Genomic DNA, 18,836 nt, shown 5'->3' on the forward strand with positions numbered 1-18,836 from the left:
GATTTGATTTTGAAAATATCCCCTTAGTTGTCTTACTGAATGTACCCTCGCAGTCGGGCTCTATCATACACAGTTTATATATGCTATATCTTGAAATCATCTCTTTAGCCCTCTAGATAGGCATTATCATTACTATCCTCCAGGGGCTCAGAGAGATTAAGGAAATTTCACCCATGTCATAGCTGGTTAGTGATAAAATATAAACTTCTACTTAAGTCTGTTGACCTTAAAGCTCTTTGCATAAGAATATTATTTTTCAATATAGCATTGAGAAAGATTGAAATACATGCAGATACCTTATTGTCTTCTTGATGATGCTGGCTTCATGATTTGAGAAAAACTACTCTCAAAAGCAATGGTAATATCAACATCAAAATCTAAAAAGTAAGTAAATGAAAACACCAGCCTATAATCTGCTATAATGAAAAAATAATTAAATTATTTCTGAATGTTCATGAAAACATGAACTGGATTTTATATAGGAGAGTACTCAGTGAACAGAGAGGTTTGCCTCTCTCTTTGCTTATGAAAAGGGGAAATACTTTCATTAAGAAATACGAGGTCTTTATGAGAGGTGCTCTATGGACATTTACTCTCTGCTCCTGGCTGCTTCTAACATTGATGATGCAGCTCTGAGCTGCCTTCGAGATGTAGAATAGCAAATCAGGAGTGCTGCTTTTATTCCCGATGGAGAGCTATTTTAAAAGTTTGGTTTGTGCCAACAGCCCCATTCCTGTCTTAAATTGAACGTGACTGAGAATTTCTCTTTTAAAAATTTTCACTGCTTTTTAGTTTAATTCTGAAAAAACAGGATAATGCCACCTTTTCTTTACAAAAGTCAGCAAATTCTAGTGTTAAAGATCTTTGTAATCTCTCAGACCTGTTAAATAAAGTTCTTTTTTTACTATATATCGTGATGCTCCCTCTCCCCCTGTAACTGAGGTTCCATAAGAACCCCAGGTAAACAAAGGCAAAAACAAAGATCAGACTGGCTTTCATAACTGTGGGAGACTTATTCTGAACTTGATATAACAGGAGATCAGGCTGGTTTTAGGTACAACTCAAAGAAGAAGGGTTTCATGTAGTGTGTAGATGAGCTCCTGTCCATTCTGACAATAGTTCTCAGTCTCCAAATTTTTGTCATCTTTACTCTAATTTCCATAACAACTCATATCCCATGAGCAACTGGAGTTACTTATAAGGAAGCAGTTTCCACTGGTCTCTGATGTTTGCTTTTCAGGGAATCTTTGCTGGTGTTGACTGACAGTTAAATTTTAGCATCCAAGAATTCCAGATTCCCAATGCCTTAAATATTATAATAGTTTGTTTTGTGGTTGTAATCCAGTATCAGTAAATATCAATAAATAGAAACAACCTTGTTTTCTTCGAATGTATATAGGGGATAGGAGAGAAATGCTTTCTTTAGTTTTATCCAGTCCTTAGAAGAAAAATTCTTATTTGTCTTTTTGAGGTAAGAAGTTATTGCAAATGTGGGAAAAGGATTTCTGTAGTACTTTATCGGGGAAAACAATGGTTTTAAAAACCTCACAGTTGATCAATTTATTGGCTAGGACAGAGAGAAAGATGCAAAGTGTGAATATTTAAGTTTTCTGACTTTTTTTTTAAAGGATTTTATTTATTTATTCATGAGAGACATAGAGAGAGAGAGGCAGAGACACAGGCAGAGGGAGAAGCAGGCTCCATGCAGGGAGCCTGATGTGGGACTTGATCTTGGGACTCTAGGATCATGCCCTGAGCCTAAGGCAGATACTTAACCACTGAGCCACCCAGGTGTCCCAGTTTTCTGATTTTTCTCATAAGAATTTCAGTCATTCACTCAGATTCTTTTTCGATATTAACATTAGGACTCATGATATCAACATTCATGGTTTCATCCATTTATCATCTACTTTGCATATTATTTATGTGGAGTGACATGAAATTTAGTGTTCAGGACCTACATGTGATCTTGATTTTATTATGTCATATGCTGTAGTTTTTTACTCTTTAAAACGTCTTGCTCATTTGTCTCCTTTATTCAGTTCAGTTGCCAAACCTCCTCCCAAATCATGATTTGAAATTGACAGAGGACTGATCGAACCATCCCCTATTGTAAGGGATATCAAAAAATGGTAGAAGTTGCTTTATATTCCTATATGTAATTTTAATGCATATTATTTGGAACTGGCATGGATTATATTTCTAGTCACTTTTATCTATCTATCATCTATCTATCTATCTATCTATCTATCATCTATCTATCATCTATCACCTATCATCTTATCTATTCACTTATTTATTTTAGTAGCTTTATTGAAGAAAAATTTACATACCATAAAATTCACTTGTTTAAATGTAAAATTTAATGATTTTAGTCTATTCATAGAGTTGTGCCATCATCATTATAATCCAGTTTTTGAACATTTCTATCAACTCAGAAAGATCCCTTGTGCCTGTTGACAGTTTCTGCTCCCACTTGCAACATCAGGTAATCCTTGATCTGCTATTTCTATAATTTTCTGTTCTGGACATTTCATGTAAGTGACTTATATAATACATGATCTTTTGCATCTTTTGTATAATGTTTTTAAGCATATTGTAGCATGAGCTAGTAGTTTGTTTCTTTTTATTTCAAAGTAGCATTCCATTGAGTGGAATTATAGGCTATACTACAGTTTTTTCATCCATTCTCTACTTAATATGCATTTTTTATAGTTTTTGACTATTATTAATAATACTGCCATGAACATTTGTGTATAAATCTTTATACAGGTATGTTTTCATTTTTCTTAGGTAGGAATACAATTGTTGGGTCATATAGTGAGTTTATTGTTTAAGTTTTTAAGAAACTGTCAAATGTTTTCCAAAGTGTCTGTACTATTTTACATTCCATGCAATACATGACAATTCCAATTACTCCACATACTTGTCAACACTTGTAATTGTCTGCTTTGGAATACACCCATTTTAGTGGGTCTAGAGTGGTATCGTATTATGTTTTTAATTTGCATTTCCCTAATGACTAATAATATTGAACATATTTTCATGTGATTATTAACAATCTGAATGTTTTTTTAAAAAAAAATTTTATGTATTTATTTGAGAGAGACAAGGGAGAGAGAGTATGAGCAGAGAATGGGAGAAGCAGACTCCCTGCTGGGCAGGGGCCCAATACAGGGCTCAATCTCAGGACCCTGAGATCAGGACCTGAGCCGAAGGTAGATACTTAACCTACTGAGCCACTCAGGTGCCCCACTATTTGTATGCCTTTTTTTTTTTTTTTTTTTGTATGTCTTTAGTGAAATATCTATTCAGATCTTTAGCTCACTTTTAAATTGGTTGTTTACATTTGCAATTTTGAGTTGTTAAAGTTTCTCTTTTTTACTCTTTTAGATAAAAGAGTTTTATCAGATACATAGATATTTTCTCCCAACTGGTGGCTTAATTTTTTTTAAAGATTTATTTATTTATTCATGAGAAGGAGAGAGGCAGAGACATAGGCAGAGAGAGAAGCAGGCTCCTCACAGGAAGCCTGATGTGGGACTCGATCCCAGGACACGGGCTTACGCCCTGAGCCAAAGGCAGACACTCAAGTGCTGAGCCACCCAGGCATCCTGAAGTTTTTTTTTTGTCTTTTAAGATGAAAAGTTTTACATTTTAGGAAATTAAATTAACCAATTTTTCTTTAATCAATCATGCTTTGGTGTTGTATTTAAGAGTACTTGACTGAGACTGATGTTATGATGATTTTCCCTATGCTTTTATATTCATGTTTTAGAATTTTAGGTCTTACATTTAATTAATTAATTAATTTTTGAGAGAGAGTGAGACAGCATGAGAGGACTGAGGGACAGGGATAGAGAGAGAATTCTAAACTAAGCATGGATTACCATGCCAGGCCCAATCTCACAACCCTGAGATCATGATTAGGTCTTACATTTAAATCTATAATCCACTTTGAATTAATTTTTGTGTATGATGTACAGAAAGGGGTCTCAATTCATGATTTTACTTACTGGTATGAAATTGTTCCACTATTATCCTTTCCTACTCTTGACACCTTACTGAAACCAGCTGTCCATAAATGTAAGGATTTGTCTATTGATCTGTATGTCTCCCCTTATGCCTGTATCATACAGTCTTAATTGCTACAGTTTTATTGTATGGATTGAAGTTAGAATTAGTCAGTCCTCCCACTTCCTTTTTTTCCAAATTGTCTTGGTTATTCTGGATCCCTTGTTTATCTATATAAATTTTAGTCAATTTGCTAAGTTCTGCAAAAAATCCTGCTGAAATATTGATAGAGATTGCATTAAAATGAAAGATAAGGAGGCACCTTGGTGGCTCAGTCAATTGAGCATCCAACTCTTTTGATTTTGGTTTAGGGTATGATCTCAGGGTCCTGAGATCCAACCTGTCACCAGGCTCCCTGCTCAGTGAGAAATCTGCTTGAGGATTCTCTCTCTCTTTCTGCTTCCCCACTTTCTCTATAAAATAAATAAATGCATCTAAAAAAAAAAGAAAAAAAGCTCTAAAGATAAGTTTGGGAAAAATTGCCATCTCAACACTATTGAACTTTTTAATCCATTAATATAGAATGTCCCTCCATTTATTTAGATAATTTTTCTTAGCTATATTTTGTAGCTTTCAGTAAATTAGTCTTGCACTACTTTTGTTAAGTTTATTCCCAAGAATTTTGATGCTATTATGGATGGGATTTTCTTTCTTATTTGCCTTTCTGATTGCTCATTATTGGTGTTTAAAATACAATGAATTATTAAATATTAATCTTGTATTTTGTTAACTTGCTGAGCAGTATTTTTGTAAAGTCCTTAGGATTTTCTATAAGATTTTATTGTATGTAGATGAAAAAGCTTTATAGCTTTATTTCTTCTTTATCTTTTCCTTTCTATTATCATAAATATAATAATAATTATTATTATTTGCTATATTGCACTGGTTACAACCTTCAGTACAATGCTCAGTAGAAGTGATGACAGCAGAACAGTGACAGTCTTGCTTTGTTCCCAAACTTAGGGAAAAAGCAAAGTCTAGTTTGATGTTAGCTGTAGATTTTCTTAGATACTCTTTTAAGTTGAAGAAGATTTCCTTCTTTTCCTGCTTGGTTGAGAGTTTAAATAATGAGTATGTTGAATTTTTGTCAGATGCCTTTTTGATGTTTATTAAGATGATCATGTGTTTTTTTTTTTTGTCCTTTAGTCTAATAAACATGTTACAGTAATTGATCTTGAAACTTTTTTTTTTTTGATCTTGAAATGTTAAGCTAACTGTATATTTCTGGCATGACTCCTACTTGATTATGATATATAATCATCAACATCATCATCATTACTGGATTTGGTTTACTAATATTTTGTGGAGGAATTTTTACATCTATATTCATAAGGGATATTGGTCTGCAACTTATTTTTTGTTGTGTCTTGTTTGGCTTTGGTAATACTTGCCCCATGGAATAAATTATATGGAAAAATTTATGAAAAAATACTAATTTTCTTTTTTCTAGAGTCAGATTTCATCATTAAGTCAATTATTATACATTTCAACTCCGAATTTCCAATTAAAAATTTTGTTTTGAAATTCTCTATTTAATATGTAATTGTCATGATAATTTCCTTTAATTCTTTAAGCTTGGTTCTTTTAGTATTTTGAACAGATTTTGAACATATTTATGATCGTTGTTTTGTAGTCTTTTTCTGCCAAGTCCACTAGCTGGGAACACTCAGAAACAGTTCCAATTGTTTTATTTTTCTTTCTTTCCCCAGTAGGAATCAAACTTTTCTACTTCTTTTCATATCTCATTTTTTTTATTGTTGAAAACTGGACATTTTTGATACACTGTAGAAATTCTGGATTCTGATTTATTCCCTTGTTTTTTGTTTTTGTTTTGTTTTTGCTATTTTGTTTCTTTGCTTAGTAAGTTGCCTGGACTAATTCTGTGAAGTCTACCTCTCCTTTGATCTGTAGCCACTGATGTCTCCTCGGTGTTTTTGTTGTTTTTTTCTTAATTCTTGTTTTTATTTTAAAATCTGATTTTCTAGAGGTCATCTTTGAGTCAGCCAATGATTCAGCCAATGATTGGTTAGAGGCTGTATTTGTAGGGGAGGAGGAAAATTTTTTCCTCTTTTCCTCTTAGGTTCTTGGCTGGGATTCTGGAATAAAAGATTATTGAGGCAAAAACAAATAGAAGTTTGTTAACCTGCGTATATATGAGGAACTCAGGGAAGAATGACTTAAAGAGGTGGCTTAGAATTCAGGTTTATGTAGCATATTCAACAAAGAACAATAAATTTGTAAAGAAATTACAGGACAAAGGAAAGCCATTTTAGGCTCCTGAGACCAGCAAACTATGGGAAGGTAAAATAGGTGAAAAACTACTGGTAGATAAAGGCTATCAGGGTGATACAATCTATGGTTGTCCCTAGTGATTAGCTTTTGTTCTTCCTGTGGGAAAGGGGAGCAGGAACACCTTGAAAATGTATGTCCTGCTTTTAGGCAAATAGGGAGAAGGCAGGGAACTTTTCTTGTATCTGCTTCTCAAATGCCTTCAGCTCAAAATAATCCTTGTGCTAAAGTAACATTTTGGTGTGACATACTTTGATGTCCTTCATGTTCAAAGATCACAAGCCAATAACATTTTCACCCTTTGCCAGTGGATATATGTGTGGTTTGGGGAATGCATTCAGTGTTCCATCAGTTTACAAGTCTTCCCTGACTTTACTTACTATTCTGCCCTCTTGTTTCAGCTCTACCTGGATGTATGGCTTCATTATCAGCCAGGGGTATGCAGATTGCTTCCTAGTCTCACTTTGTACTAGTGTGCATCCTCTCACTCTACCAGTGGGATATGTGATCTCTTATCAAGGCATATGCATATCCTATATGCATATGTATGTCTCATTCTCTGGATCCCCTTGTTAAATTTCTAGTTAGTTACTAGATCCAACCATAATCACCTTAGGCTAGCTGTGACCTCGGTCTTTCCCATTTTTTTTAACATCAGGATGGCTACTTTTTCTGACAGTGCCCAGGAGCATGGGCTCTCTTTGACCTTTCCTCCAAATCAAGACATCCCTTTCAAGAATAAAACTGCTAGTTTTCACAGCCCGCCTCACTACAGTAGAGCTAGGAAACTGATGGTGCTGGTGGGGATTTGGAAGCAGCTCCAGGCTAAAACAACATGACTCCCAATATTATTACTCAAAATTTAGGATTTTTCTCCTCAAATAAGCATTTCTCAATTTGTTGTATACCTTTGGTTCATTTACAGTGAAATTGTATCTTTAGTCCATTTCAAAATTCTGGAATGTTAGTTTTTTACCATTTTGTTCCATTTTATCATTGCTTTTTTGAGAAGATCTGTTGAATTCCTTATTCTAGCTTTTCAAACATCCTACTCAAGTCACTTTTTAGCAGTTGTTCTCAGGGCCATAAAGATAAGGTTACAGGCAGCCTGGGTGGCTCAGCAGTTTAGCGCTGCCTTCAGCCTAGGGTGTGCTCCTGAATTCCTGGGATCGAGTCCCACATCAGGCTCCCTGCATGGAGCCTGCTTCTCCCTCTGCCTATGTCTCTGCCTCTCTCTCTCTCTCTCTTTCTCTCTCTCTCTGTCTCTCATGAATAAATAAATAATTTTGCTTATAAAAAAGATAAGGTTATGAGGCTGTTTAAGATTTTTTGAAAATTTTTGTTTAAAAATTTTTAAAAATAGATTTTATTTATTTATTTATTTATTTATTTATTTATTTATTTGAGAGAGAGAGAGAGAGAGAGAGAGAGAGAGAACAAGCAGGGGGAGTGGCAGGCAGAAGGAGAAGGAGAAGCACACTCCTTGCTAAGCAGGGACCCTCATGCTGGACTTGATCTCAGGACCCTGGGATCATGACCTGAGCTGAAGGCAGACACTTAACTGACTGAGCCACCCAGGCATCCTTGAAAATTTTTATAATTAAACCCAACTGGTTTGTTGATTTTTCTAGGCATATGGCACATATTGCCTACTAATAATTATCTTCTCTTTGTTTAGAATTTGCTTATAACTATTCAATTTAGTTGTAGGGTATGATGACATTTCATTTAATATTTTCCTTATCAACTGCTAATTGAGTAACCTTACATTGGTTAGTAAAGTGAATATTTTCATTGAATTCTAGGATTTAGTTCTCTTTCTGACTTCCATCTTCATGATTCTTTGTAGATAGTGATGTGCTGTCTTTGTGGAACATGGAGAATTATTAAGTGAAAATTCTCTGAAGCACTCTTTCCTCTTCTGCTCCTCCATTCATCTCTGTGGTTAATGGCTTTCCTGAGTCTCCCTTCTCAAGGACATCTTTTCAAACAGTTTCAGGACCCAATCTAGATTATTTGTGTTCAGTCCTGCCTCTTACATCTTTTTTTTTCTCTTATTTATAATTGTCTCTTTGTAGTGGAGAGACCTAATCTTGCCTTAAACAATAACTTTTAAACCTTTAAAAATCTCTCAAGTGGAATGGTAGAAGTTCAGGCCTAGAAAATATGATTTGGTTCTAATTCTCCTCACCTGTAAAATGAAGAGGTTGAGCTAGTTCAATTCTAAGCTTGCCTCTGGCCCCATTGCTCTGTGATTCTGTGGGGATTTGAATTCCCACATCAATTGTGAAATATGCCTATTTAATAAATTTGGTCTTATGCATTAAAACCCAATTAACATATATGTGCAATAATAAGAAAGCTAGGTATGTGTTAATTAATTGCTCATTTAATAAAATTGTCCTGGGATTTGAGGTGAAATTTAAAGATTGAAATAAACTTTCTTCCTTTTCATGCCGTGTTCTCAAACACGGACTATCTTTTGGAGGTGATTAGGGCCCAGCAGTTCCCTCCTTTGCAGATGAGGAAAGCATTGAGAAGTTAATAGACTGGCAGGCAAGGTCACAGAGGAGGTTACTGTGAGAGCCAGAAATGAGATTTCAAACTCTAAATAGCCTTCCATTCCTTGCTCATCCATAAGCCTTTACTGATGCCTTCTCCTCCTTCTGTTTTTAGAAACCCATTTAGCCCATTTTGAGCTGTGCTAATTATTCAGTGTGTATTAAATATCAATGTGAATATTGAGACTGAAAAATTTGCCACACATTTATTGCATCTACACACTCTGAGCACATGCTTGGTTGTAAATGAGTCACCAGATTACTATGTAACAATACATTGATACTTACATTAAATAGTTGGTATTCTATAAATTTATGCTAATTTTTATTTGAAATATTTCAAAGCAAATATGGCCCTTTGTTAGTCCCTGTTAGTGAAAATACTTTTTTTAAAATCATCTCTTTTTAACTCTCTACTTCCTTTTGGTTGAGATTTAGAATTAATCTTGGCTCCTTTGCCTCACCCAAATAATAAAAAATACCTTTTACTGAACATCTACTATCTGGCCGGCTCCATGCTATGTGCTTTACACATAGAAGATATCTAATTCTTGAAACAATCCTGGAAACTAGAACTTGCATTGCAGATGGAAAGACTGGCTTAGAGAGATGGCTTAGGCAGTCACTGCTGGTAGGTGGTAGGAACAGTTTTCACAGACAGAGCTCTGGCTTTAAAAATCACATCCTTTTCATTACTCCACATATATCTTCCCTGCCCACAACTCCTATTGGCTCCTTGAAGGCATATTTGTGGATGTTGGCTATTTTATTTTATTTGTTTTTTTGGTTGGTTCTGTGTCTGTTTTATGTTTAGGTTTTTTTTTAGAACTTTTTCCCCCATACCCTGCAATCCTGAAAATGTTCTTAATTATTGGCCCTGAGTTTCCTGCCAAAAGCATGGGCATATAAACCCAAATAGGATGGCACAATCAAGAGGCTGACATAGATATTCAGAGACACTCTTTTTGCTGAATTTGTAGGCTCTGAGGACCACATACATTATCTCTACCTTTATACAGAGAGGGTTATCTGGGAGAGCAGAGATTAGGAAAAGAGTGAGAGACCTGATAACACTGTATGAACCCCTCAACCGTCTATGCCTGCCTGAGACTAGTCCATCCATCTATAACTTCCAGGTTAAGCATAACAATATATTCCTGCTTTTGTTTAAACCAGCTCCAGTTGATTATTGATACTTGCAAGTAAACAATCCTAGTTGAGGATTACTGTGATAGGACTTGAACAGTATTGTGGAGCTTGTCAGTGATAACTTTATCCCATGTAATACTGACTATTTGGTGGTTACCTGGCTGTTCCAGGTGACCAGCCCAAACTCCTCACCCTGAAACCCCAGTGAAGGCAACCATTTGCCTCTTCACTCAGGTATGTAAAATTCATGCTGACTAGGTAGAGATGCCCACTCATCTTCTACAGTTGGGAAGGGAAGTCTAGGGGGAAAAGATGCAAATGACTTAAAAATGATAAGTGCTTGCTAAGGTTGCATTTAATTTGGTATGCTGAAGCTTCTGTTCTTAGTGCTGAATATTCATGTTTAGTGAGGAGTCCCAGAGGCTTCACAACAGTGTCATTTTCTACAATTTTAGAGTGAAGAGAAATGTGCCTGTTGCTGATAATGTACCTGAAGAGTGATGAAGGTGAGCTGTGGACTCTTTATTAACCATTTACGTTCTGACAAGTCATTATAAAAAGCTCACAATTCAGAAAATACTAAGAGCACCATAAGAACTTTTGCTTAATTCTTGGCAAACTTGTTTTTAAAGGAGGATATGTGGTAGGCAAAAAGACATAAGTAACTTATCTTTTAATAAACCGTGGTTAAACTCACTGTGAGATGCGTGCATTATTTCAAAGTTATTAACTCTTGACTCAGTTTAAATTGCCATAAATTACATCTGCACCAATGACCTAGCCACCCTCTTCCCTCAGTAGTGCAAAATGTCATGGGATGATAACAGGGTTAGAAGTAAGTTGAAGCCAGAATGAAATCTTTATTCATGCAGGTCGATAGGATTTCTTATCACTACTCTCTGTTAAAATGCAAAGACTTGCTATCTTTTTACTTGCCAGCATTTTCCATCATGCTATAGGGAGATTTCTTAATAAATACTATTCTGAGGCATTTGCCTTCAGGGAAGCAGAGTAACAGAAGACAGTGAAATGTGGTTAGGTTAGAAAAACAGAAGCCGACTTCTTACCTGAAACAGTTAGGAACAATGGGTGATAGGTTAATTGAAAAAGTCATTTAGAGAGGGAATCATAAAAAATGAAAGATTCATGTACACTTAAATATTTTATTTTAATGTAAAACATTTAAATATATATTCATATACTGATTTCATCAACATAATCTGAGGCCTTTCTTTGAGGGAAGCTCCACTGCTTGGAGTTCTGTATCTGTTTTCTTGATTAAACTGCACCCATAAAGCTGTATCTCTTATATTCTGTTTTCAGGTTCTGCTTCTTTTAGAAAGCATCAGAATTTAAAAATATTTATGAGGCTGCCTATTTCCAAGTTCCATCTGGATTTTTATGATTCCCTCATTTCATTCACACTAATTCAGTAGTAATTTTGATAGTGGTCCTATTTAGAATATCTTTTCTATTTTCTGTCCTATTTAGAACATTTTACTTAATTTTCATAGTTTTCATTCTACTCATATTTCAGTGGTTTACAATATAGTTCATTGAATATTTTAATTACCTTGATAACTTTAGCTGGTACGGGATGGGAACAAATACAACTGACTCCTGATAAAGGTACAGCCCAACTAGTGAACCCATAATTGGGTAAAGGGCTAGGAAGATGCTTTTAAGTCTATCATGCCCTATTAGTTTGGTGAGTTTATCAGAGGGAAGGGCACAGGGCTGTTAATCTAGTGAATAGCTTAAATGAAGGTTAATTAGAGACTTTCTACAGTAAAATGTTTTCAGAGAAGGAACTGGAGGGGACCTTGTACTCAACAGACTTTTTTTTTTCTTTTTAGGTTGCTGATCTTTACCTCAGTGAGCAAGGGAAAAAAACCCACATGAAACTTGAGCCTCATTAAAAGTAGACTTTTTTTTCTGTGTATGTGTGTTTTCAGTGAATAACCAATTAGAATTGAACTCAGGCTTCCAATGTAGCCACCAGGAGTGAGAAGAAAAGGTGATAGGTGGATCCCTGCTGTGGCTGAAAGAAGCGCAGGTAAAACTAACCAGAGTGGGACTGCTGGGATACACACTTATTTAAATTCTGCTTTGAGACCTGACTCAATCCCAAAAATAATCTCCAGTGAACTTGTTATCTCACAAATGTCACTGCCTTATTCCCTGTGGCGTTATAGGGAGGAATGTCAAAGTGATAAACTGGAAAGTGCATGCTGCCCTTGACCGGCTGCTGTAAACATATATCTAGCTTTCTCTTTATCAAAATCCCATAGCACTTGTTTGCACTCAAGTTCTATTCTCATATCCTAGTAAGGGAACCTAAAAAATGACAGGATTGCAATTATAAATGTTTGGTAGTTGGGGTAGGCTATAGGTCTTTGGTCATAAGTGCCATCTTTTTCCAACTAAACTATGTTGCCTTAACATTTATAAAAACCAGTTTGTAATGCGTTGCTGATTAATGGGGGAGCAATACATTTATACCTTTTAATGAAAAATATTGCTGCATGTGCTTGGGCCTACAGAATTATTGAATATGTCATCTACTGAATATCTACAGGCTATAACCTTATTGGATATGTAGAGTAGAAGGCAAGAGGGAAAGGAATTATGTTCACATTTTGGTAGATACTAAGCAGTATCTTGCTCCTACTCTGTGTGCCATGGGTGAACAATCATCAGGGCTTATTGCAATGGATGTTACAAGCCGCTGTCAGTATTCGTACCACAAATGAACAGTCAAAAGCATTTCCATTTATCCTGCTTTCTGAATGTTGCCTTAATAGGAACATGAATCATAAATAATGAAAACTAAGCCATGCAATTCTCAAGAGCTGTGGGACTGAGTTCCTAATGGGGAAGGCAGATTCCAGAATAACAGACTTTGTTCTGATGTGTGATCAATGCTGAGAATTCTGCACCCTCCACCCACTCCCCAACCACAAACAGGACATGAGGAGTGAAGAAAGGGGGTCTGAACTCAAAAGAAATGTTTCTAGAGTTAATGAAAGGCTTTTTTGACTTATGCTATTAATTTTGCATGTATAGTATTAGATGACATTATGGGGATAGAACTGTTTTCTATTAATATGGATAAGAAAATTAGATACTTTTTAAAGCTTTTTTTCCAAAGGCTTCTTGACTTATTTCCCTCCTTGCTTTCTTTTGAATTCTAGCTCTGACTCACCTGTGAAATTTCCAGTTAGGAAAGAAGTGAGAAAAGCTAGATTTGGTCCCATAGGTAGAAAACTATGGTTAGAAACATTTATGTGTTTATATTACGATATTTTACATGTGGAATTATGAATCTGGTAATTTTAGTGGGCATAATTATATTTCCAGTTATTTCTACTGAAGTTCCATATGACACAGTTATGTAATAATGCTAAAGTGTCCTTTTATGATATCTATGGAGATTAATAAAAATAAATTGGTTAATGTCACAAAATCTACTGTACTATGCACTTGGACTTTAGTATCACAATGTGATTGTGGGCATGTATATAAAACAAGACATATTCTTATTTAGGTAAATGCAAGTGTTATTGTAGCCACTAAAAAGATTATTATAAATCTTTGTATGATGCCTTTGGTGAAAGATAAAAATTGTGTCCTAAATAATTAAAGATATATTAATGATTCATACACGTTAGATCACTTGAAAAGCTCAGCTTGTCCTTTAAGACACCATCTCTGCTGATTGCCAGGTGCTTTCATTTCTTTAAGCTATTTCCTGTGCTTTTCCAATGCCATATACCTTGTGCAGATTTGTGTATTTATTAATGACTCATCAAGTAATGTATAAAAGGTAACAATATTGAATATTGCATAATGACATTTCTTCTTTTCAGAGCTAAGTAGTTTATATTCTCAGCTGTGGTGAAGGATAGATGACTATATGATAGGTAAAGTTTAGGTTCGATTTATAAGAGCTTTCAATATTTGGAGTTAAACATTTTAATTTTGTACTGTAAAAATGAAACATTAGTCCGCTTTTTGGGTGACTCTGGGTCTGCTAATTTGGAAAGAGACAGAAGCAATAAAACACTTACATCAGAGGCAGAAAAGTGACAGATTCCCAACAACCTGTAAAATAATTGTAGGCTTTGGTTCAGCCATAACTTTTGGATCCCATATGAAAAGTGTTTGGTTCTATATGTAAATATGAAATATCTTCAAATAGAGCAAAGATGTTTTTGCATTTAGAGGTGCTGTTCTTAAGCTACTGAATATTGAAAATATGCTGGATATACTTGTGGTCTATGGAAAAAATCAGCTTAAAGTTTAAGATTGTGTAGTTTCGTTTTTTTTTTTTTTTTCTGCTAGCTCATCAGAATGAGAAATGTAAACCTCATTTGTTCTCAAGGGCTTAGCAGCCGATCTTGTTCAACTTTTCCTATATCGTTGATTAATTTTGGACGTTGATCAAATCTGACCCTGATCCAAGAAGTGATGCTTCAGCATTCCAGGGGCTTTGGTCTAAAGTGGCATAGCAGGCAAAGCTAATCACCTTTTGAATCTAATCCAGTTATGAACCATTTCAGTGTATTATATGTTTCTATAGGCTTTTAAAATATTGTTTTAATACCAAATTTACCATGACCCAGGGACTCTTCAGTCAAATTATATAAGAAAGTTGAAAAAATATATTATCATTGACTAAGTCAGGCCACAGTTGGTTGCCTCATCCTGTACCTAGGACCAACTGTAGTCAGAATGAAATGATATTTTATTGTTATGTTGTTGTCAGTTGTATGGATTTCATGAAAAATAGTAAGAGTAATATACCCCAGGGGAAGAAGGCTTTTAATCTTGCTCCTTCCTTCATTCATTACTAGGAAACATTTGGAGGCAAGATAGTTTTGATTGACTGAATCTGAATATTACTTTCTTTGTAGTTTCTTTCCAGCTAATTGAGTTAGAATACCTCTGTAAAACTATACTCATTCCGAATTTGAATTCAATTAAAATTCTCTAATAAAGGCCATTGGTGGAAAAATAGAATAATGCCTCATATGTCTTTGAGGGATTTTTGAGGTCTGGTATGGGGTACCATTCGATGCTACCGCATGGATGAGCCCAAATCACTGATATCCACTTATCTTGCCTTCCTTCCTGCTATTATGTAAAACTAGGTGTTTTCCCACTTAAGACCAATACTTTCCTGGTCCCCATTTTCCTGTGCCTTTTCAGAAATTCTAGCAGTTCTTGTAACTTCTTGTGATCAATTTTCCCACTATGATTTTTCATTAGTATAATGGTATGATGGAATATTATCCACTATAAAAGAAATCTCGTGCATTTACTTCCTCCTCTAGCTCCTATCCCATTCCCTAACTTTTCTATAACAAAAGTTCCAGAAAAACAATCTATTATCACCTGTAATCAACCTCTCTCCTCCCATTCTTTTCTTGGCATTTCTCCTCTCATTCCATTAAAGTTTTGTCAGAATCATCAGTGACTTTGCTTTTGCTCATCTAATGACCAATCCCTAAGTTCCTATCTTTCTTCCCCTTCAGATCATTTGACACAGGTGCTTATTTTCTAATTTCTCAATTTAGCTTTAGGGATACTATTCTTCCTTGATTCTTCTTCTATGTCACTGGGTACTTTTTCTGTCTTCAAATAGCTTCTTCTCATCTTCCTAACTTCTTTTGGATGTCTCAGGGCTATATCCATAGACCATGCTTTTTTTTTTTTTTTCCCCCACAGCCTCTCACTTTGTGATTTTTTTCAGATCTCATGGCTTTAATACCTTCTAGATATTAACAGTTCCAAAATTTCTGTCTCCAACCTTGACCTTCTTCCCTGAACTCCAAACTTGTAGATTCAAATGCCTACTTGTAATTTCCATTTCTTTTTATTGTGAACTTCTCAAACTTAATAGTAGTGTATGTCTGAAACTGCACTCCAATTTCTGCCCTTTGTTCCCCAACATTGCTATTCAATAAAAGGAAACTCTTTTCTTCCAGTTGTTCAGACAAAAGTTAAAAAAAAAGAAAAAAGAAGCAAAACTAAAGAACAAAAATAAAAACCATAGAGTTGTCCATCACTCTATTTTTCCCAAAGCCCATTTCTAATCTTTCAGGAAATCCTGTTGGCTGTACTATCAACAGACATACGGAATTAATCTATTTGTTATGATTTTCATTAAGATCACCTTAGTTCAACCTGCCTGAATAGCCTGTTAAAAGTGAAAAATTTCAGATTTTTTGCTTAATCACGGCAGCATTCAAATAGCTGGTGGAACAATGTTTGCTGCATAGTAAATGCTCAATAATTATTAGTTGAATTAAGGATTGCATAGAGATTCACTCCTCACTCTTCAGGGGTGAATTGTATGATTTTATTTCCCTTTTTACTAATGCATTTCTTACTGTGCAACACTTGGTGAAAGGCAAGCACGTAGAAAAATAGGTTGTCTTTCAGGTTTTTTTTTTGTTTATTAGTTAATTAAAGTGATGACTGTCATGGTTAATAAATTAAGCCTATTTACTACAGTCTCACAGAACAATATTCCTCAAACTTCAGCCATTTGAGTTATATCTCCACCCTTTTTTACATATTATTTTTGCTCAAATTAACCTCACATATAATGAATAGAAGGTAAATATAAAAATAAATTCTGAGGAATTCTTGGTGTCTTATGGAACAAAATGATTTTCATGGACTTCTTCTTTTTAAATTTAGTTTTTTTTGTAGATAATTTTATCCCTGCTACTTAAAGAGTGCCTTGAAATTAGATTTCAGGTCACATCTTTAAGATAAACATACCACATTATTCCATTTCATATAATGCTCTACCTAAAATAGTCTCTAGACCTACCATGGACTTGTTCTATGCTTTGAGTTATAGTGTCTCAGAAGAAAACAGAAAATATACCAGAAAAACTAAAACACATCACTTAAGGCTTATTTCCTGCCCTCTAGAGGCTTACAAATCTGGTTTATGGGGTTAGATAATGAACATATGAACTAAGAGTCAATGGGATGTGAACTAGTACTTCTTAAATTTAGAGGATTACCACAATTATCCTAGTAGCTCGTTAAAAATGGAAATTTCCAGATTTCTTTTAGGGACTGATTTAGGAAGTCTGAAGTAAAATCTGGGAAGTCAAATGTTTAACAAGCTAATCAGATGATTCTGATGGGCAATGAGCTGTTGTACCCCTACTTCGGATAATAAAGGAACTAGAACTAGAGCAGGGCTATCTTTCCTTGGAATGAGATTGTCAGGTGTTGAAAATTCCATTGGGTTTTGAATAATATAGGTCAAGTTCAAGTAGACAAACAGGTTGGAGTGGGGAAGAGCAAATTTATGTTATGGTATAATCCAATATGTAATAGTTACAGTGCTCTCCTCTCTAAGTAACAATACACAACTAAAATAATCTGAAGTCCTAGGATATTTAACAAGGATTCTGGATGTGGGGCGGATTTTAGGCTTAGCTAATTTAGTAGGTCAATGATGCCATCAAAGGTTGACAATTTTCTAGACAGTAACGAACAACCTTTTTTTGTGCTTTGACTTTTCATTGTTAGGATTATTGCATCATGATTGCTACATGGCTACTGTAGCTCTAGACATCATGTCCTCCCACAACATCATCCATGAAATATATACATATATAAGAAGAAATATGGGAAGTTTTTCCTTATATATCTTTTGATTAGGAAGGAAAACTGTTCCCAAAGCCTCTTAGCAGAATTCCCCAGATTGTGTCACATGCCCAAGTCTGAACTTCAAAGTGTCTGATAAACTGAGTATCTGATGCTTTGGGCTTTTATAATGCAAGGCAGACTGCCAGGAAATAAGAAAACAGGACTAATTCCTGGTAGATGGGCAACCAGAAGAGCCGGAACAAAAATGGTGAATACCTAGTATAAAAGTAGAGGAGTGTGCATTTTTAATTTAAATTTGTAAACACTGTTTTCCCTTTCAACCCTTCTTTCCAAGACAAAGGCTTTCTCTGGCTCTCAGGACTATGGTGGAACATTTTTGTGAGTAAAATAATAAAGATAAGAATGTGTTAACCTTAAATAAGTTTTACTATTCTTTTTTTTCTATGCCTATTTGGAAGTGTCATAGAATTAGGATTTTTGATGATATATGTAAGATCTTGTTCATAAGTGATCACTAAAAATAAAAATTTTTTAAAGTAGTCTCCACTCCCAGCATGTAGCCCAGTGTGGGGCTCAAATTCACAATCCTGAGATCAAGACTTGAGCTGAGTGAGATCAAGAGTTGGATGTTTAACTGACTAAGCCACTTTGGCTCCCCTGATTATTTTTTGAAATAAGCTTTTAACCTTAGAATAGTTTCAGGTTTACAGCAGATTTGTGAAAACAGTATAGAGAGTTCCCTTATATCCTACACTCAATTTCCTCTGTTATTAATATCTAAGTATCATACATTTGTCACAATTTATAGATTAATACTGATACATTAATATTAACTAAAGTCTATACTTTATTCAGATTTTTTGTCTTAACCTAATGTCTTTTTTTTTTTTTTTTTTGCTATTGTACCAGGGTCCCACCCAGCATACCACATTAATTGTTATGTCTCCTTGGGTACCTTTGGCCATTAAAGTTTCTCAGACTTTCCTTGTTTTTAGTGTTTTTGATAGCTTTAAGGAGTGCTAGTCAAGTACATGGTAGAAATCCTTCAGTTGGGATTTGTCTGATGTTTTGCTCAGACAAATGATGGCCTGGAGAAATGTGTTCCTGGGAGAAAGAACACAG

The 18,836-nt window shown here is 35.0% G+C and overlaps 1 long non-coding RNA gene across 2 annotated transcripts in view; it reads left to right on the forward strand.

Annotated features, from left to right (window-relative positions):
* Positions 1 to 18,836, forward strand: part of LOC112651518 (uncharacterized) — a 108,034-nt gene that overhangs the window by 32,442 nt on the left and 56,756 nt on the right. The window contains exon 1 of one of the 2 annotated variants that reach the window (XR_007410253.1): positions 17,681 to 17,961. The exons of the other annotated variant lie outside the window; for it this stretch is intronic. This is a non-coding gene — a long non-coding RNA (uncharacterized LOC112651518). Of the gene's footprint in view, positions 1 to 17,680; positions 17,962 to 18,836 lie in introns of those variants that run through there. 2 annotated transcript variants of the gene reach the window in all.

This window comes from Canis lupus, chromosome 4 (assembly GCF_003254725.2).
Source record: "Canis lupus dingo isolate Sandy chromosome 4, ASM325472v2, whole genome shotgun sequence".
NCBI lineage: Eukaryota > Metazoa > Chordata > Mammalia > Carnivora > Canidae > Canis > Canis lupus.